Genomic DNA, 23,238 nt, shown 5'->3' with positions numbered 1-23,238 from the left:
CAGTGTTAAGGAGAGTGTAGGAGTAATTTCGTGAAAATGGAACGGAAGTCAATGAACGGAAATGTGACACAACCCGTATATAGTAACTTTCGTGAACTTCAGGGTACATACCAAACTTATTGGTGTGCCAAATTAAACTTTTTGGTAGTGAAATTACCCCGGAATACATTTGGTAATCTAAAATAATTAGACATAGTAAAAAGTCATCTAAAGTTTTAAAATACCTAAGAAAACTGGCACTACTCTGAGTATAATACATATTCGCCTGACAATATGTAAACGGGCTTGGTAGCTTAGCGGTAAAGCGCGCGCTTCTTATCCTTAAGGGACTTAGTTTGAATTACGTTTCTGTACATTCTTTTTTTACCTTTTTAATAACAATATAATAATGTATGCTCAGTATGGTTTATAGTAATTATTTACAGACTGATTTCATTCGTTTATGTAATAACCAATATACAAACATATACTTAGTGTTATAATATATGTTTTAAAACATTTCCGGTTAATGTTTTAGTAATGCCATAGAAGCATAATTTCTTACGTGTGCGAAAACCTTAAAGTGTTAACTTTAATGTGAATTTTAAAATGATGGACAGTATGTTAGTAAAATTCCTTGTCAAAAAGTTTATTTGCAGCATGGACAACATAGGAACACGAGAACGCATGAATGAACTCGTTACCATGTTTATATGTTTACACATCTCTGGCTAGTACTGAAAGACTCATTAACATTTATATAGTATTTTTAAAGCTATCGTTTATTTATATTATTACAAAGAACTATATTCGTAGCCAGATTTACTAACTGCTCGATAGCTTCTGAGTTGTTGTAGCCATCTTCAAAGGCGATTAACCACTGAAGACCTAGTGTTATGGCACGGTATATATATAGGGAGATTCACAGACGAACTGTCCCTTCTCCCTTCCCCCTTTCTCGGCCAGAGACTAATTACAACAACAAGCTTTCAGTTGTTAATCGCGCTTAAAGATTGACTGCAATAACGTATGCCGAAACGTCACTCACATCATCATTTCCACGACGTGGCTTTAATCTGAAAGCAAAAAAAAAAAAGGCGAAAAAAAGTCAATCTTTTGCTGAATAATCTAAATTATGAAGATATTCCTTTTACAATATTTAAGTAATGTTTAATATACTGTTATAATTTATGTACTTTTCCTTAAAGATTGATTTTTGCCTTTTTTATATAAGATACTTTTTCTGAAACCATTGTTATACTTTATCTTGTATTTAATTTAATTTATTTTTAAACTTTAAAATTGATAAAAACTTATGTAAGGATTCTTATGTTATTTTTATTTATTTGCCAACTGTTAAAATTTTTAAAACTTTTACATTAGTCAAAATACCACACGTAGATTAAATGAAGTAACTAGATGCACTCACACATAAGCATGCTTGTGTGAGTGATAACTTTCCTTTTTAATGTATTGAATTGTAGTCAAAATGTAAAAGAAGAGGAAATAAATAAATTTGTCATTATTGTTTTAAAAAATTATTTATTTTTTTAAAGACGAAAACACCTTAATTTACGCAATATTTAGTAGAAAAGAGAAAAACGTCTAGGAAATGAAACCGCAAGAGATGAAGTCAATTTTTTTCTCAATAAAACCGTGTCAAAAAAATTGGTATGGGCACAGAATTTTATTTGATGTAATTCAAGGTAACTATTGTCAATTTTCGCGCTAGAATCCAATCACCCAAGGCTTTTTTTGCACTCAAACTACATTGATCTTGAACCCTGCGACGAGATCTCCTATATTACTGTGAACTACAAGTCTCGTAGAATTCGATGTTCTTGCACTCCGATTTGAGCGGAAAAAGGGGGTGGGTATGCACAAAATGGCTAAAGGCTGGTTTTGTCGTCTCCACGTACTCAGTACAGAGGAACACGCTGATATAGAGTTGTGATACATGTTGCCACTCTCTGCATGATGCAACAAGAAAACCACACGAATCATGAATGCGAGTTTTTTTTTCCCCCTTGTTGAAGCCAACGTTCTCCGGACCAGTTTCCTGCAACTCTCTTTTACGTCCTGTTTTGTCTTTTCGTTTTTCATTCTTCCATAGCAGTTACGTTCTAAGGCTGATGTAATCGGTTTTGAATAGCTTTTGTCCATCCATATATTTCTTACCTCCATTATTAACTTGAGTTAACCCAAGTTACTTTCAAATAAATTTATTCCTTTACTTTTTATCAAGAATCGCCACAAAATATTTCTTTTGCCAATTATGTATAGGAGAAATTTCGTTTGCTTTTTATTTCTATTCATTAAATAATCTTTCGTATACAACTAAGAAAATCACGCATTTAAAACTTATATGTATTTAAATGCGTCATTTTTAAACAAACTGGTGATTTAATGAGCCTATGGGTGACGTGTGATATAAAGAAAAAATACTATTCGACATTATATGACTGATTCGGTTTTTTTTTATTTCATAAGTATTCGCAATGCTATAAGATCTCCTTTCAAAGAAGTGAATATGCGCGGTCAAAAGTAAGTGATTTAATGCCCAGCGTATAAGGAGCTCAGGAAATGTTCAATATGTGTATCAATTTTGTCTTTTAATCATAAAAAATACTCGTTGGCAAATAAAACATCCATGCCAACATCGACGCATTTGTAATTGTGCGATCGTTCTTACATGAACACCCTATCCGCCGGAGGAAGTCTTCATAGGCTTTGGAAGGAAATTGCTCAAAAATGAAGCTTAGTATTTTTCATATACAATACATAATTTCTTCACATCGTAAGTCCATAAACCGCACAAAAGTCAAGCATATCTTACTTTAAACAACCCTATGGCGCACTTCTTTCAACCAGGCAAGCGATCTCTTTGCAAGCTGGTGGGATCTACATTTTGCCACGTGATAGTTACAATGATTGTAGTTGGTGAAGCTATAGGCTACAGCTCAGAGCTGGATTCTCACGATCTGCCATCCACGTGCGGTGGATGTTGTTGACAATACAGTGTTTACCCGTGATTCTCCTGTTGCTCCGCCAGCCATTACAATTACTTTATATACTCGGTAACGCATTCGAGAGCCGAAAGCAATGAATTGGCCTAAGAAGAATTTCTGTGCACGTCTCAGGGAAACACAGGTCTATTTTCACAGTGTGATAGGTGAAACGAACGCGTCTTAGCGATGCCTCACAAAGAGTGTTCTGTCTCCCTACAATGATTTTTTTTGTGAATGGAACAGAAATATCCGTGTAAATTTACATATAATTGTAAATCTGTACATTTACGTGAAAACAACTGTATAACTACAAAATAGCGTTAGCAGTAATATTGGGTTCGGGTACCCGGGTATTTATGCTATGTTGTCCCAGTACCTCTACTAGTTAAAGTAATTGTAAACCGTTCCCTTAATAGCTTTCTAGTATTAAATGCGCACATTAATAAGTATAATAAAACAAAAAAGTCAAATTATTGAATATTCTATTATCTATACCACGATTTAAAAAAAAAATATGCTTGAATGAAACATGAATTGAAATATAAAATTTTAGAAAGAAATACTCAGTATTATCACGAAAAAAAGTATTTCATACATGCGGAAATAAACACAGCTATGGGTTGTACAAAGTTACGATATCTTGCTTTTAGTACCTACTGAGTACAAACTATTTCTTGACAACTCGTTCCCAAAGGAATATTTTTTAAAAGTACAGGAAAATGGATCTGCGCAACGGTCACAGCGGAAAAACGGACTCGCACTCCACTCTGATCACTTGGCAAAATTTACCACTTTTTAAAAAATACGCATTCATTCCAATAGTTAGCTTCGCGTTTTAAAGTATCGACGGTCCCTTCATTACTTCAGGAAGGCTACCACTAAGTGTTCTTTTATCCTTTGCAAGGCTCCCCAAGGATTAAAATACAAATACATGTGGCTTAACGTAGAATCTCATTATTTTAAGAAGATTAGTTCACGAATTATGATGATCACAATCTATAGTTTTATAGCTATATATGTATGGTTAACGGTGGTAATGATCACTTTGACTCTATGCTCATGTAACGAGGCTAATTAATGTATGAGGTTTCGTTCCTACCAATGGAATTCCTCATATTACTTTATAAAACACAGTCGGTAAGCCATTATATTCCTAGAGTTCTATTCATCTTTAAAACTTGCTATGTATAACCATACGATATTTAATCCTAATGTTCCCGTTTTTCAAAAAAGGCACAAACCCAAGTTAAGACCAAAACTGTAAAGAAAAAAATAGTTTTAACGATACAGTTAATATTAGCTGTTAACACGAACTTTATGTATTTGCATACATATAATTTTGCTTTAGGCGCTTTTCTTCGTCGTAACTGTGCACTAGGGGAAATAACAATAAAAAGAGTTAGAGGTTAAACTGCTGCGAACGGTGTGGAATGCAGTTGATTAACCAGCATCCGGCATTCCTCCGACAAACCGGATTCGTGCAGTAGGCTAGACCACTGTTTTTTTTTTTTTTTTTAAACTTTTACAAGGATAATCTTTGGAAACTGAGTAACCAACCATATCACTTGTAAAATTGCAAATGAAACTCAGTTGCCAACGATATGATATCAATTGTAAAATTGAAAGCAGAGCTTTGTACCATTTGTAATTTACAAAGCTATGCCTTGCAGTTTTACAAGTGATATGGTTGCCTACTCAGTTTACAAGGATTATCCTTTCAAAAAGTACAAAAACTGTGTACAGTGTAGCGTGCCACTATAATGCCGAGTCCAAATTCAATAGTCAAAATGTCCATTAGTGTTCGCTTATAATTTTTCAAAAGCTTACGGCGACCACGTAAACACCGACCTGGCGTTTCAGGAATTCAAAGCCATGTGCTCCTTGTGCCGGGAAAAAGGGCACGGATTCCTAGCTGTTGTAAAGGACTGGCCTCTATACACCCAAGGGCCGGTACAGAATAAGGTTTTAATTAGTTTATCGTCAAAAATGAACGGGAACATTTCGAAATTAGGTCAGAGCAGTCACTCTCGGAGCACTGAAAACAAACCGCATAGATACTGTCTTGAAGGCTCCCGACACTTATCGATACTTGGTCAAAATAAAGGGGATTGTCTATAAAATGGGTTTACGGACGATAATTTGACGTGATAACGTCATAAGAAAACATTGATGAAAAAGTACTTATTGATAAATTGTTAATTACAATTTGATATCTTTTGATTTTGTTTTAAATTGGCTTTGAGCTAGATGAAAATACATGTAATTAAATACGAATCAATACACTTAATTAAATTCGTCCATGATTTGATTTTTTCAATATTTGCAAGTTTAATGTGAATTATTTGTTTAAAAATAATTATGAGCAATTTGTTTTAGAAATAAACTTTAATCAAATCAATGTTAATGACGTGTTAGTTTAAAACGACAAAATTGAAATCATAAATCAATTTCATGAAACTGATGCTTTTGAAAAGCCCGCCAAAACCTGCTTAGTATAATAATATATTCCCTTGCACTACGTTAACTTGTCATTAAAAAATAAATATTTTAAAAACTCTGGTTGAAAACATTAATTTTTAATTTTCAAATATGATTTAATTTTTTTTTGCAAATTTAATTTAAATAATTTCTTTAAATATAATCACTAACAATAAGTTATAGAAATAAAGTGAAATAAAATCAATGTCAATAAATTGTTAATTTGAAATGACGAAATTGGACAAATAAATCAAATTTCTTAAATTGCTGCTTTTAAAAAGCCCGCCTTAACCTTTTTGATATTATAGAAGATTTTCTTGCACGGTGGTTGGCCGGTTCTACTTGTCATTTTAGACACATTGTTATGAGTGGAAGAGAGATAGATGCGTCACAAGCCGAACGCCGATCGTGCCTCTCTACCGCTGTTCCGCGCTCTCGCTTGCACGCTCGGCTCAGGCGGAACTTGACAATGGGTCATGCTTTTTCATGCGTGCAGCCGGCGTTCATCGAATTACAAGACGCTATCACGTCAAAAATAGAAAATACGATAAACGAATACTAGAGTACCTGGTGGCCATCCATCAAAGCGTGGAGGACAAACATTCTCGAATTCGTGACGCTATCGAAGTATCGACTGCGCAAAGACGTGAAGATTTGAGAGCCTTTCAAGAGAGTCAGAATGTTTCACTATCTCACTTGACAAAGAAAACAGATCTTGCTGAACACAGCAATAATGCGATTGATTCATGTGTGGAATAAATCGATAAAGTTACTGTGAACGAATAAAAGCATAAAGTATTTTTAGCCACAGTATAATGCCAGGCTGGGCGTTTTACAGTCTGCCCGTGCCAAATATTTACTTGCTAGAAGAGACAGAATTTCATGGGAAATGGAACGTGAGAGGTATTTAAACCTATCACTAGTCGTCTTGACGAACTTAAAAAAAGAGAAAAACTGGCCATCATCTTGAAGACAGAAATCGATGACGGAGTGAGTTGTTGCAATAGCGAGATACTAGACTAGCATTCCGGAGGATGTGGGTTCGGATACCGATTCGTCCAAACCTGATTTAAATTTGATATTGCTTCTAAAATCACTCCAGGTAAAAACTGTGGTGGTTTTTTTTTACTACAGGTCATAAAAGATTTGTGACTAAATATTCCTCATACGTGCCGTTGTGTGTTACCGTCTCTAATGAGTACACAAAACAAGCCACAAGGGCCAGTTAAAAATACAAATAGTTTTATCACGATTCTGAAAAAATAATTGTCCACCCTCTTAACATAACATTTAATTAATAAAATTCCTGTTCTCAAAACTAAAAAAAGTCAAAAGACATTTCCACAAACAAACAAGGTGCCCCATTTCAGCAACTTGAATCTTTAAATACATGTCTTGTTACAAGTGTGCCTGTATCAAACGTGCTTGTACAGAAAATGTTTTCCAAACTAGTATAAAATCTTTTGTGTCAATTGGCAGTTATACCATTACTTGATCACGAATAGGTTTAAAATGTACTAAGTATTATAACAAAATCATGTAAGCACAATACACATTTCTCTTCAGTTGTCCTGGTAACTGGTATGTGATATCATCAACCAGTCTCAGACAAAATAAGTACTGGTTCGTCAGATAATAGGAGCTGTAGTTGTCGGAAAGATAAAAAATGCCAGATGTTTTGAAACTGGAAAAATGTGCTTCGATAATATCCATATCATTCAATAAAAAGTTAGAGCGTGCGACGTAAAAATAACTAGCTGAACTAATGAATAAATAAGTTAAAGTAAAAAAAGATAATAATTAGTTCTCCAAAACAGAACAATTTCGCCGTATAACAAGAAAACATTATCAACCAACTTATTGAAAGATAAACTTTAACTGACCTAATTATTTCGGATTTCCAATATTCCGATTTCGCATTGATTCCAAACACACACACACACACACACACACACACACACACACACACACCAAACACACACACACACATATATATATATATATTTAGAGAGAGAGAGAAGAGAGAAATAGAGAGCGAGAGAGAGAGGAAGGAAAAGAAAGGAATGAGATGAGGTGGATTTTCGTCAATAGGAAAGCTGAAAATAGGATGGAATACCAACAAAATGTCGAACAAAACGAAAGTAAATATTGAAAACAGGCGAAAACCCAGAGTCTCGCCGTCAGCACGCGCACTTGGAAACTGACCATATTTTGCACATACAAATCCCTCTGCAGTGACGCATGTCAACAATTCTGCTGGAATGAACCGTGGCCAGGGGTGGAATAATTTGCTGTCGTACAGGGTGTGATCGTTTACAGAAAAACACGCCATCGACCTGGCGGTGATGGAACGGGAATCATCATATCGCTTGGTTGAGCTGAATGCAGGCAAGGGATAGGGTGGGAGAGGGGATCATTAATCAGTGAGGTCTCTCTCTCTCTCTCTCTCTCTCTCTCTCGGCACAGTTTCTCAGCAGTGACGGGGATATTACCACCCCGGAATTAGGTCACACTGAACAATAAACCCTCCTCGCGTCCGAAATTAGTTTTTAACGAAAGAAAATGTTGCGGAGTTGTTGATTGATTGCCGTCGGTGGTGTGACGAACGTCAAACGGGGCGGAAAATAAATCACGCGTTGCTCGCAATGGGATTCGTCAAATGCGCCGACGAGTAAACACGATCGATGCAATGCTGTCTCTCGCTGTTCCTGGACAATACATAGTTTTATACATTCACGTTTAAGTGGGCCTTTTCTTCTCCCCATTTTCCATCTATCAATTCCAATAAATAAATTAACATTGTCTTGTCTTAGGTATTCAATTGGCGTCGGACTAACATCGGACTTCGCCGCTTCCGCGAAGGTGATTTATGGACGGAGAATGTAAGATTAAAGTGGGACGCAGTTGGCTGGATAGCTGCCTTAAGAGAGAGGGATCCTTGGTTCGAACCACGTGCGAGAATTAGTTTTGCACAGCGTTGTTAATGCTAAGGTTGGACCGAGTTCGTCTTGTTAAGCGCACCCGAGACAGGTGACTCAAGGGTTAAACGTTGGACTCATTCTACGAAGGAACTGGGTTAGAATCCTGGTATATTCAAAGGTATTTCTTGAAATAATTCTAGGGATATACTGGGACGGTTCTTTACTTTAACCATGGTCGATTTTCCCCCCGACTTTTTCATGACTTTTGATATAACTAATATGCATCCGTTCTAAATGGCAACGTTGTCAACGAAAGACAAAAAATATAATTACTTCGCCTTTCTTTGTCAGCCGCCTCAATTAACTTACGGGCGTAAATGTGATTACGGTTCACTTGCTATAGCCTGCTGGAAGCAAATATGTATGCAAAATGGGTGAGAAGATTATGATTTTTTTTTGTTTTGGGGTTTACTTCTCGTCGACAACTAGGTTGGGTCAAGTTCATGTGGCTAGGGTCGTGGGGTTAATCCCAGCTCTATGGCATAACTCAAAGCGTATCGGTTAGGGGATGTAATTTTTCGCGAAAAATTCCGAACGCCCATTAGACTGCAACATGGCGTGCCTGCACCAGCGGTTTATTCCTTGCGATTGGCGGCCGTCAGAGCCAATCAGAACTTAGTTGTTGTGATTGGTGCGCACACGTACGAAACTCACCCACTCACGAAACACAGAATATGCTACAGTGTCTCAGTTAGTTTCGAAAACCTTTCGCGAAATGTATCGGTGTTCCGGGATACTCATCAGTCTTTGTGATCCCGTCGCCTTACCTCTCTGTACACCTAGCTTCATCACGTACGACCCTACAGACATTCAAAAGAACGTGGTCTTCAGAGACATTTCACTAGGGATACTTGGGACAGGAATGTGCCACGAGTAGAGGCATGCAATTTTTCGCGAAAATATTCCTATTCTATCTGAGAGTTAAATACATTGTAGCATCGTCTGTTGTTTCTTGATTGGGCGAGTTTCTTTCAGATAGATGTTCACGGTCAGCACACCAATCACAGACATTCAGCGCGGGAGCAAACGCGTTCAAATAAGGCACTGGCTTCTCTTGCAGACGGCCGCCAATTGCAATAAAAAAAAAACCTAGAGCTGGCACACCACGTTGGGGTCTAGTTAGTGTCAGGAATATATTTGTTTTTCTCGCGAAACATGCTCGGCTCCCCAGCCATGAGTAGGGACCGGAAAAATTCGCGGGTTCAATGACCTGTCGGATGAACTCCAAAGTTCTACGTACATTCGATCAAATGCCACCCACTCATTGGCTGCTGTCTTGTGAGACGTTCCAGCGTAGCAGCCTGTGATTCGATAAAGCTTTGGTTGGGTGTTTCTCATTGGCCCAGAGTCATCCAGGTGAGTTGTGAACCAATAGCAGAGGCAGCACTGAGGTATAACTATTTGTATTTTAACCTTTAGCGAAATGAATTCGCGAATTCTTCCTGTCTCTAGACATGTAACTTATCCCCGGCGACCACGGGGGACCCCGAAACGAGTCTCGCTGGACCGTGTAACGCGGGCCCGGCGCTGGCGGACTGACGCGCAGAAGGGCCGGGGCGGAAGCGTCTTGGTCCAGCGGTCCCGCCACGGAGCCCCGGGTCCAATATGCCTAATGGAACCGACGTTTCCTCGCCACAGAGGAGATCAAGGCGGAGGGAATCGCAGACGTAGCCAGGGATACGAGACCTGCCGGTGACGGAAACCGTCCTTGACGCTGTTATCGGAATTGGGAGCACATCTGCCTTACGCGACGTTCGTGCGAGGCAAGGAGAGAGACTCCGGAATAACGGAGACTGCGATAAAAATGGATAAAGTGATTTTTTTTGTTTTAATTGAAAGCTACACTCTTTAAAATAAAAATTAATATAGTTTTTTTTGAAAAGAAAAACAAAATATGATTGAAGAGTTCAAATTCAAACGCGACTAAGCGCCGAAAAAATAAAGTTCACTACTATACCAAATAAATATCCTATGTGCTATACGTAGTGATATTCTAAAGGGAGATGATGCCAAATTATTGTTGCAATAGTATGTCCATCAAATGTAGAAAGTGTCATGCCTAGAGATATTCAATAGGAAATATTCATAAAATAAAATATCAGGCACTTCGTTCTTTAAATTTATACTCTTCAATTAATAAAAATAACATTTTTTTTAATTTTTATAGTCTCTAAAATATAAAACGACTGTAGAAATAAGTCTCACGTAAATGTAATTAATTGATTATAGGTTATATATATATTAATATTAATTGATTAATTGAAAATAGGTCCTGAATAAACATATCACTATGGCACGTTTTTATATATTTTTATGTCATGTTTAATAAATATATCTACTTTAATCCCAGTCTTCGTTTTCTAGTTCACAGGGGAAAATCCTTTTCCGGACGGCGATTTTTGGGCCACTTCCAAAGGCAGTATTTTTTTTTGCGAATAAAGGGAGGCAGAAGCCACGGTAGAGGACAAAGAGAAACAAGATGAAAGGAACGACAAAAACTATAGAAAGTATACAGAGGCCTCGCCTTTCTTTTGCATGCATGCAATTCCGGTTCTAGATTTTTAACGTGGCAGGCAAGGTGATTTCAGCATAGGCGCCTTCTTTCTAATTTAAATTTCGAGTAAAAAATCTTACTTTGAAAAAAAAAATCGGATGTTAAAATACACATACCTTCCACTTTACCTTTTACGTATTTATGTCAAAACTAATCCTTACCTTAGTAATACATAATATTATTGTGTCGCATCATTATAGACTCAAATTTGACTGTTCTAAAAAAAAATCTAAAATTTAAATACCATGGTTTATTAGCAGGGGTATGCATTTTTCGCGACAAGATTTCGAAACTAGCTGAGAGTTTAAACAATGTGTTTCGTGATTGATCGATTTTGTTTGAGGTACGTGTTTACTTTTGGTACTCGAATCACAGCAACTACGTGCTGAAGCAAACACGACCTAAAAGGCCCGGTCAAATAAGGCAATGCCTTCTCTTGCGGACGGTCACCAATCACAAGGAAGAAATTGCTGGCGCTGGCATACTTTGTTGCAGGATAATAAGTGTCCAGATTCTTCCGCGAAAAATACATGACCCTTTTTACTAGCTTATTTTACTGTTCGTTAGTCGTAAAAAACGCTTCCTGTGAAAATAACTATTCAATAAAGATCAACAAAACTCATTAAACACAATACTTTTATTATCTTATTAAAGAAAGAGAGGCTGGGGAAAGTCACGTTAGGATCCCTAACTTAGATAGATGGTACTGCTAGTTAAATGTCGTTTTCGTCCTTCCTGTCCTGCCTACCGCCGCCATTGAAGCAGCTGGCCATTATAAACAGACTTAAAACGCGGCTGGTAGCCCAAGTTTGAAACTCGATCAGCTTAAGAGTGTCTTCATGCGACCCATGGTGGTAAGAAGTCAGGGGAGTGGATGCGAGCAATATTTGCCGACCAAATGAGAACGTCCTTCCAACTTCTTCATTTTTTTCCCCCACCTGGATAGCAATACTTACATGGTTAGGGATCGGAAAAAAATTCGCGGGGGTCACTGGCCTGCAGGATGGACTCCACAGTTCTACATACACTCGGGCGGATGTCACCCACTCATTGGCTGCTGTCTTGCGAGACGTCCCAACGTAGTAGCCTGTGATTCGATACAGCCTTGGCTGAGTGTTTCTCAACGTCCTAAGAGTCCTCCAGGTGAGTTGTGAACCCATAGCAGAGGCCGCACTGAGGTATAAATAAAAAACTAATTCAACACAATAATTTTATTATCTTGTTAAATAAAGAATGGCTGGGGAACGTCCCGTTAGACTTCCTAACATAGAAAGATGGTACTGCTAGATAATTCCAGCCGATCGCGAAATGAATCGGCGAAATTTTTGGTCTCTATACATGGTAAATTTTTTAACGATTTTTCTACCAGTGTGCTGCCACAGTTTGTTTCGCTAACCAATTGCTAGAGACATCCAAAATTCGCGGATTTTTTTCGCGATAGGCTAGCATCAAAACAACTATACCTTCGTACCGCTTCTGTGACTGGCCCACATTTTATCGGGGGAACTGTGAGCCAATGGGAAACACTAAACCAAGAAAGTGCCGAATTACGGACAGCCTAGTTGAGACGTCTCACGCGTCAGTAGCCAATGAACACGTGTCATTTCCGCGAGTATTTAAAGGACTGTGGAGTCCATCCTAGAGGTCAATGAATCCGCGAATTTTTCAGATCTCTACCAATTGCTAGAGACCTGCAAAATTCGCGTATTCATTCGGTGATAGGCTAGAATTCAAACACATATACCTCTTAGATAATTTTGCTATTGGCTTACTGTTCATCTGGACGAATCTCAACCAGTTATAAATCCTCAACCAAAGAAGGATCGAATCACAGACAAACCAGCTGAGACGACTTACAAGTCGGCGCGACCAATGAACTTGCGTTATTTGCCCGAGTGTACAGGGTTATGTGCAGTCTATCCTGAAGGCCATCGGAACAGCGAATTTTGCAGGTCTCTACCAATTGCTCACCAGAGTCCTTGGATGTCTGAAGAGACGTCCAGAGCGTAGACTAGTACCTCCGCGACTAGCGCCGGCGGGGGGTGTCGGCTCTCGCGGAGGGGTGGAGGGGAGAAGCAGGGACACTGGGGCCCCCGGCCTGACCCCACCAGTGCGCGGGCAGGCCTGTTATCCGACGCCCGCGGAGCGAGTGTTCAATGCTGCGCCTCTGCGACGCCGTATGCGGGGGCGGAGGAGGGCTGGAGGCGTGGGGCGAGGGGCGTGGGGCACGGCCCCGGACCGGAGTTCCCGCGTGTAATCGCGTTACCGCAGGGGAGCTGACGAGGCCCGGCTCGTCAAAGTCGCTAATTGGGGCCTCGCCTCGCCTCGCAAGCGGCACGCGACGTAGGGCGCGCCCGCTCGCAAGTCCTCCGAGTCGGAAGTCAGTCGGCGCGGCAACTTCGCCCTTCCCCCCTCCCCTCCCCCATACTTGTTAGTTTACTGAGGAGGAGGAGGAGGAGGAGGCAAGATAACGACTCCCTTGGGGGGGTCTGTGTACAGCAAACCTCGACTCGAGGAGTCCTTTGAAGTCGAGTTTTAGTGTTAATGGAAGGCGTTGACTTTAAAATGGCTGAAATTAGGTTTCTAGTGAACACACCGTTTAACAAGATTTGCTCGCATAGCTTCAAAGTTGAACGAAACACACCCAATATTTTTTTAACACAGCATTAAGATAATTGAGTGTTCAACTTTTTTTTTCCCCTTTTCAGCAGCAGCTAAATGTTAAGAATGAAAACATTTTTAATTTAAAGAATACTCTTTAAAGTAAACAGAGATACACCAGCATTATATATACCTATACCTATATTAGGGGAAAGAGACAATTATTTAGTGATTTACGACCCACATAATTAAATATTTATTTGGACTAATTCTGAGTGTGTGAAGCTGCAATGTAGCTAATGGAAATGTTGAGTCTGTAAATATCATCGAAAACACACCCGTTAATCTCTTTGTGCAGTTTCATTTTAAAATAACGAGATTACAGTGTCTTACCAAGCATGTCCATTTATAACGCTTTCAAGATGTAATTAGTGGGATGAAAAACTCCCGACAATCAGTAACATAAGGGTTCTTTGACACTGAAAATATAACACCTACCTGCAGGAGCTTATATATATATATATATATATATATATATATATATATATATATATATATATATATATATATATATATGTGTGTGTGTGTGTGTGTGTGTATGTACTCTCGTTGTTTGAAATGAAACTGCTCCCATTCCACCGTTCCACCTCTAACCTTTTCTACCCTGTCAGCGACTGAGACCGACGGTCATCAGTTTGTTTGTGTCTGATGACGGGTAGATACAGTTGTCAGTTCCCGAAACGTCACAACTGTTTTGTCGTAGGAAACCTGCCGTGTTCGTTGGTGTTATCCCTAATACGTGTTTATTTTGATCGTTGTGTGTTCGTATGTTTGCTGCGTTGTCCAGATTTGTCATCTGTCTGCATTCACTGCTCTTGTTGAAACTGTCTCGTCTTTGTTGATCCACTGTGTTCGTCTGCACTGTTAATTTTTCATGACTAAATTCCTTTCACAGAATTCTTGAGTTGTCTCATATTTAAAGTTTTAAAGTGTTCGTCTGTGCTGTCGTCATTGTGTTGGCCATTAAGCTTTTTTGTTCCATTGTTGTGTCCGTCTGTTCGGCATCAGCGGGTTTAGGCTTGTTCTCTGTGAATTTATGTTTTCATTTTTATTAATTTTTTTTTGCACTACTTGAAATTTTTACATGGAAACAGTGCAAAACAGCAATGGTGTAAGTCCAAAACATTGTATTAAATCTGCGAGTAAAGCTTAGACAGTAACTCCCTGAAGCGAACAGTACAACAACAAAACACTTGAGTTGTGAGCGACGCACTGCTATGCTGTGATTGTTCGATGCCTCATGGCCTCATGGGGCTTCGTGGGGTACTGTTGCTTGAACTCCTGAGATAACTAAATTTTTTTCTGTGCAGCCGAATTTCGACTCGTAGTAAAATACTACTTAAGAATGGCTTTTCTACCCCCTCCCTAACCATCCGTGGTAAGGTCCAGTAGATATTATTTTTAACCCCTCCTTCCCTCTCGGGGCTATTACGTAATCAATAGAGACCTGCAAAATCGCGGATTCATTGTCCTCTAGGATAGACTCCACAGCCCTTTAAATACTCAAAAAATGACACCTATTCATTGGCTACTGACGCGTGAGACGTCTCAACTAGGCTATCCGTAAATCGGCACTTTCTTGGTTTAGTGTTTCCCATTGGCTCACAGTTCCCCGGATAAAATGTGGGCCAATCGCAGAAGCGATACTAAGGTATAGTTGTTTTGATGCTAGCCTATCGCGAAATGAATCAGCGAATTTTGCATGTCTCTAGTAATCAATGAACGTCCCCTATGGAAAACGGCTTCTGCACCTGAAATGAGTCAGAAAGTGTAGACCATATTCTTCACGGGCAGTTAAGACGTTTAATAATTTGATGACAAAAGTTTTTTATCATTGGTAGGGGCAGCATGTTTCGCAAAAAAATCTAAACGCCTATTAGAATGCAACAAGGTATACCCGCACGAGCGGTTTCTTCCTTGTGGTTAGCGGCCGTCTGTGAGAGACGTCGTTGCCTTGTTTGACCGAGCCACTCAGGACGCGTTTGCTTACGCACTGAATAGCTGTGAGTGGTGTTCTAACGGTAGACATTTACCTCAAAGAAACTCACCCAATCACGAAACAAATTTTATGCTACAGTGTTTTAACTTTCAGATAGACTCGGAATATTTTCACGAAATATGCATGCCCCTAGTCATTGGTAGAGACCGAAAAAAATTCGCGGGTTCATTTCCTGATATGCTAAAATTCAAATAATTATACCGTTGAGCTGCTTCTGCTATTGGTTCACTGTTAATATATAGGACTCTTGGCCAATTAGAGACAATAAATCAAAGAAGTATCCAACCTCAAGTTACCCACTTGAGACGCCTCAAAATTCAGTACCCAATGAACGGGCGTCGTTTGCCCAAGTAGGCAGAGGATCGTGTAATCTATCCTGGAGGCCATTGAACTCGCGAATTTTTCCAGTCTCTAGTCATTTGTACAGACCTGAAAAATTAAGGGGTTCATTTCGTGTTATGCTTAAATACAAATAATTATACCTTAGTGCTGATTCTTCATTGGTTCACTGTTAATCTGGAGGACTGAGGGCCTATTAGAGACCTTCACTCATAGAAGTGTCGAATCACAGGCCACCCAGTCGAGACGACTCACAAGTCAGCAGCCAATGAACAGTTGGCATTTGCCCGAGTGTGTAGAGGATATTGGAGTCTATCCTGGAGGTCATTGAACCCGCGAATTTTTCCAGTCTCTAGTCATTGGTGATCGCATGACTGACCCAGGAACACCGCGGTACGTCGTGTTTCGAGTCTCGAACGAGCGGGAACTGGGCTGGACTCTGCACGTTACACGCGCAACAACTCGTTCGATTGGGACCCGTTCAGTAAGCATTCTCTCGGCAGCTCCTCCAACGCGCTCCTGCATTATGCATCTCCGCGTGTCTCGGTTCCTCCGCGCCAGTGGACTACACCAGCCGCGAGAGCTGCCGCGCGGCCAAGCTGCCGGAGTTTAGGAACCGATGGATCGGAACGAGTGGTAGGGATGAGAGGGGGGGGGGGGGGGGGGCATCCAACGATCCCCTTGGCACGAGCGGCGCCGAAGAAGTTGGCGACACTGTCGAAACTATTGGTTCAGACCTGACCGGATTTTTTTTTTTGTTCTGTTCTCCGGGAAGTTCAGCGAAGCGAAGTCCATTTTTATGATATATTATGGTCATGGACTGTCGAGAGAATAGCGATAAAACAAACCTAAAAAAAAAAAAAAACTATATTTATAAGCATATTCTGCTTCAGCCGAACCGAGAAGGCTTGGCTTCGAATAATATGAAATTTATACTCAAGCTGATGATTTTGTTTATGACCACTTAGTGATTTAGCTCCAATATTTTTATCACAATAATTTACATTTTATTTATTGTCAGGTTTTGCATTTTTTTGTACTAGTAACACCTCTCTGTGAAGCTAAACCTGTTTCTTTTGTATTGATTTTAATAATAAATTTGAAAAAAACACCAAAGGACTACTTAGCTGCAATTTCATTAAATGTTTTAAACACATTTTAAATACTTATTGTTACAATTACATGTTAAAGTCAAATATAAGTAATAAAATCATGACGAGGATAAAGTAGGAAAACCAAAAAAAAGTACTTAAAAAGAAGTGGCATCGTTCTCATTTTCGCATGAATGATTGAGACCTGTTCTATTTGTAATACTCAATTTTTTATTTACCGTACAGTTTTATTTGTAACAAAAGTATTTGGTGTTTAAACATTAAACATGCCAGGTGTGTCAAAGAAGACTTAAATAAGTAAAATTGTACATCTGAGTTATTCAGGCGATTGTTGAGGACAGTCCGAAAGCGTATTTCACACTTTTCAAGGTTGACGCAATATTTGTAGTAATAATAAAATGAAGTGAAGCGTTTCCCTACGTTGAAAATAAGCGTGAGTTGGATCAGAATGGCGTGACGTCGTGTTACAAGAAAAAAAAGTTTTTTATTAGTGACAACAACCAATCCTGGTGGATTTGTTTAGACACAACCCTCCAGCATCTCCCACAGTAACTTGAAACTTTATTAATAAAACTCGTGGATTTATATCATGTTTACACGTTTTACTGTTGAATTTGTATTTTAGTTTATTTATATTTACTTTTGGTACCTAGCGGATGAATATTAATGAAACACAAAAAAAAAACTACTGTTAAACAAAACTACGACAGCGCTGTATAACATACAAGTAAAATAAAATGTTTGCGTAACCTCAGCGCTGTTTAAAACACGTTCAAGACTTTTTTCTACATCTCTGAAATGTTGGCTAGTAATTTACTTACCATTAAAAAACTGCATTTTTATATAAAAAGTTAAAATATGAAGGATTCAGTTGAAATTTTTAACACAAAGTTCAGATTAACACTTGAAACCCCTTAATATTTAATCTTCCAAAAGTGTTACATATATTTTTATGCTGATAAAAGAAAATGTTTGTTTTTCTGTCTGTTTGTAGTTTGTGTAGCGTGGATACAGCAAAACCTAGAGTCGTTGAAGCGATTTTTTTTTTTAAAGAATTTCGGTCTTTTAAAAAATTTTTATTTTGTAGTGGTTATCCACTATATTTTCCCGATAATCTCCTGGAAACTGCTATTACATTGTTAATTTTTTTATTATTTAATTGAATTTTACAACTCTGTGAACTGTTATTGTTGTTGAAGCATATATATCGCTTCAGGTTCAAGCAGAAACATTCTATGGCTCGCCATCGACACCTCGATTGGCCTCGGAGCTACAAGTGGTCACGAGATGAACTGCCGGAAAGGTGTGCGCACCCCTGTGTTCCCGTCTCTCTCGCGCGAGCTGAGAACGACCACGCCCACTCTTCAGTTGCCTCGAAGGCCTCACCGGCAGAGGATCTTACATGTGCAAACTGATCGGATCTAGCCGGTTACTTGCTGTAAGTCATGTGACAGGGCAAGAACAAGAAACAATATGAAGAAGTCCAAGTTGAAGAGAAATACGAAAGAAAACGAGGTAAAGTGGCGGCTGTAAGAAAACTAAATAAAGAAAAAAGAAAACATGATATTCAACGAAGAAAACTTTTTAAATATATTGTTATCAATCAATTAGAAGACCTTTTTGGAAGACAAAATTATAATAAAATTATAAATTAAAGTAAGTAATACAGAATACTGCACAAAATTGATAATGTTTCAAAAAATGGGGCCCCAGAAAACTACCCCTATATTGGGTACTGATATGGTGGTTGGAATAAATATAGTGTATATATATATATATATATATATATATATATATATATATAATTTTTTGAAAGATTCACAGAGTTTTCGTCTCATTAATAGTATCGTAATTTCGTTTCAAAGTAACTTTTGATCTAGCTACCGAACCGAACTGAACAGACTTTTCCGCATCAGAAATTTCATTAAGTTCTTGAACATTCTTGGAAATGAGGAACATGTGCAGACGCGCGCATTCGGGAAGATATACATATATATATATATAAAATATATTCTGAAGGCGGTTAAAACACTGGGTCTCCGCGCGCTTCTGGCCCCGACACCCACAGCCCTGTGACTCTGAGCTGCTGTTTCCCTCCGGGATCAAATTATAAATGCTACCCTCCCGCCGCTGCTTCGCTCCGTGTATTTAGTCGATATTGGCGGAGGGTTGGGGGGTGGGGAGGGGAACAGGGAGGGCAGCGAACGGTGTCAGGGGCCAGCAGGAGGAAACGGCGGGAAACTTATTTTACAAGATTAGACTTTAATGGAGAAGCGAAATAATTGAATTCTCCCTCATTGTATTCATTTCCTCCATAATGCAATCTCCTCGGCGGAACTGGAGACTGTGGAATAAATTGCTTTACTGTCCGCGAGGTTTTGGATTTCAAAAGAAGTAAACGTTTAGTTTCTTAATGTTATCTCTAATAACGCGCAAATGAAGACTCGAGAGAAAAATAAACACGACGGAACTAGTTAAAATCACTACAAAAGTATCTTCGCGTCGTTTTTTTTTTCGTTCAATTATTTGCGGGCCTTCGTTAGCGACGAAGATATTTAGCACAAGCCAAATGTATTTGGGAAGAAATTGGCAATACAAATTTAGTAAGGATACACCACATACCTATCTGGATTGATTTCGAAATGACTGTCTTCTTTACACACAGTTCTTGGCAACCATCCCAAGTGCGACTGGTGAATGGTTGATTTTACGGTCTCTAGTTTTGCACCTGTAAGGCTAGGGGTCTCGGTCACTCCATAAAACACTGAGCGAAGTGACACAGTGGTAGGACACTGACCTTGCACCCCAGAGGACCTGTATTTTGATCTCAGAACAGTGGTCCTGTTCTAGGATTTACTTTAAAATTTTCTAAATACACTAAATGCAAGTGTTTGGATGGTACCTTATTCTAAACACTTGCCAGGCGAAATTTATTTTAAAATTTTAGCGAGTCAGAACTTTATAGCAATACTTGACGGAAAAAAGATATAAGTACACTTAGTTAAAAAAATAATGTTAAGTAAGAGAAAATAAGTACTACAGACGAAGGCTAAATGTTAGAATACGTGTGGTGGAAGTATGAGAGAATTAGGGCTTACTGTTACTTTTCACAAAAATATTAAATTAATAATATGATTTTCTATTAAAAATCAACAAACGTAGTTTAGTAATTAACGCACTCGTTTTATGTCGCAGCTTGATAAAATATATAACTAGTTTAACTGACTAGTTTATCTAGCAATAAGTGATTACAGATGCATCACTACTGAACATTAAAGACAGGGTTCAACAAAGTGAATGATTGGCTTCGTAGTCTCAAGTGGCTGATGAGGGTTCAGATGGAACAGGGACGGATTGCACCGGTGAGGATAAAGGCCGCATCCTCAGTGAAACCACCGGCAAACCGCCATGCCCGCCACGTTTCCCAATTGCGGAATATACGGTTGTTAACTCGCCGGGAAAACAACCTGCACTGACCGCTCAACCCACCGTGACCCGATTAATGGTGGAGTGTTGTTCCGTAACTAGGTAATGCTTGGAGGACTGACACGATGAGATCTCTCAGATTATAGAAGTATCAGGACCACTTGATATACTCGATGCTCGTGAATGTTAGCTGACCACGTCGTAGAAGGGTGAAGTAGGTCTGGCGGGGGTGGGGGGGGGGGGGAAGAGAAGGTGATCGAACAACATTTTATACATTTTATACATAATCTTGTTGATAAAAAGACCACTAAAAACCTGATCCAAGCTATGTGCTGTGAGGCAGGACAGTCTCAGGCGCCGCCAATAAGGCCTGGTTCGTAAACTACGCAAGAACGCAAAACGCAAAATGTTCAGCCCGGTTTAAAAAACTGCGTAAGTTGCAATAACGTCACACAAATATTGTTTAACTTCCAAATTCTTGTGGTTTTTTGATTGCGTTTCCAACGCTCATATTTGAAGCGAAGTGTTCCAAAAACATTAAAATGCGCAGACGTTAATTGCATAGTATACCAATATACAGGTATATTTTTTGTTATATACATCACAAAGTGAAAGAAAAAAAACATTTTAAGTTCAAATCGTCTAGAACATTTTTTTTTGTTTTCATGATAAATCTGAATTAACAAAAGAAGCCCGGTGTTGAAATTAGTTATGTACAGTTTTATAATTTTATGTTATAGTGTTGCATGACATCTGGAGACCAGCGTGCTTTATAAACGATTGCGATTGCTTTGCGTTGGTTGTGTGATGCATTGCTGCGTAGTTACGTCCCTTGCGTGGTTTTTAAACCCTGCCTAGGTGTGCCTGCGACTGCAATTTTAGAACCTCGATTCACGTAGACTTAAGAACAAAGTAATGAGTGAATGTGCACATGAGTAATATCGCAATGTCTTGTTGAAATTCTGGTCATTAAAGAGGACGAGGGAGGGGGTGGTATCACGGTAAGAGCATCGGCGGAGTGAATCGTTCGAAGAAACGGGAGCACCCCGACAGAACCCACCGCCCTGACGGAAACGTACACCTGCGAAGTTAATTAATTAATTTTATTTATTTCTACTTCTGTTTGGCGTAGTTAAAGCTTGTACGCCTTGCTTTATAACGAACCACAAGACACAAAAAACATATATATAGTTATATCTACGAATAAAATATAAAATTACATACCAACAAATGACAAATCACATCAATTACTGTTTATTACTAACAAACTATTTAAAAAAAAAGACTGTATCTAATACAGAAATATTGAAATGTAATTAAATGCTAACGTAAAACGAAATAAATATGGTTTTAAATACATAATATTGAAATATAACAAACCCTAATCTTAAACATTACAAATATAGTTTTAAATAGTAAAAAAAAATATTTAAATATAACTTGAATTCTTATTATGATGTAATTATCTCACACGCTCGCACACACATTCATTCAGTATTCCCTCGGTGAGGTGTCTGTGAATGCGGGGAGTGTAACCAGAGTGTTGCTGAGAGCTCTGGGGAGAGGGGAGAGGGGAGAGGGGAGAGGGGAGAGGAGGGACGCGGGGCGACTGTCCCGGCTGGTGTGCCGGGGAGACCTGGAGGACCCCAGCGGCGAGGCTGCAAGAGAGCGCCTCTCCAGGCGACCCGCAGACGCATCAGCAGTTTCCACAATGGAGGCTGGGGCCGGCGATGATCGCGGCCTCCCCTCTCACCCTGCATCTAGTCGGCGCGGGAGCGAAGCTCGTAGTCCTGTCCCCAGGGACTAAATAAAAAAAAAATACATTTTACGACCTTAGAAAGGTTGGCGTGGAAACGATTATGAAATACACCGTCTAGCACTGAACGCAGACGGAATAAAAAGCGTGTACTGGTGTCCACGCGCTATAGAAGTGAAAATCCTTGCTTATTATGTATAGATAAAGATATTTTATAATATTTTTTACTGAACAAGAGTTAATAATTGAGAATTAAAGGATGCGAGTATGATTAAAAAAAAAAAAAGTAAACTGGGGAGTAGACAAACACAAGCAGCGTTACGAGAAATCCGTAGCATCACTGCTGTGTCATTTCTAGCTCTCCCCTGCCGTCTCCCTTTCCGGACGTTACAAATAGAATACTGTAAGTATAGCATGCTACGTACGTACGTATTTCATTTCGACCGCTAGTGCATGCGTTGGAGTGGCGTCGCCGCTGACGCACTCTCTTTATCTAGCGGTTTCCCCCACCACCTACTAAACTATTCCCCTCGTGCGATCTGAATTTTCGTAACGCTCGAAAATTGTAGTCCCCTCAGCAAAGAAGTTTCACTTCAAAAATTAAAAATTTCTGCTTTTTGCACGCAGAGATATGTTTTGACGTGAAAAGTCTTCCAGTTCGGCGAGTAGAGGGCACGTTTTCTAAAACCACATGTAACGGAAAATTTTCTCCACTTCTTATCACTTATATCTTTTCAAACGCAACGGCCGCGCATCGTCGTGTACAGATCTTGCTGGGCCACGCATGACACAAACAGAGCTAAATATAGCCACTGCTCTGCATTCGTTAGAGTTAGTTATACACAGTTTGAATGAAATATTATAGGTTCAAAAGATTTTCATGGACATACGTCATTGCTGGTTTTAACTGTGCGTCATAGAGAAACCATAAGAGTGAACAAAGAA

The sequence above is a fragment of the Bacillus rossius genome, chromosome 3 (genome assembly GCF_032445375.1).
Source record: "Bacillus rossius redtenbacheri isolate Brsri chromosome 3, Brsri_v3, whole genome shotgun sequence".
Taxonomy (NCBI): Eukaryota; Metazoa; Arthropoda; class Insecta; order Phasmatodea; family Bacillidae; genus Bacillus; species Bacillus rossius.
Note: the sequence above shows the minus strand (reverse complement) of the source record.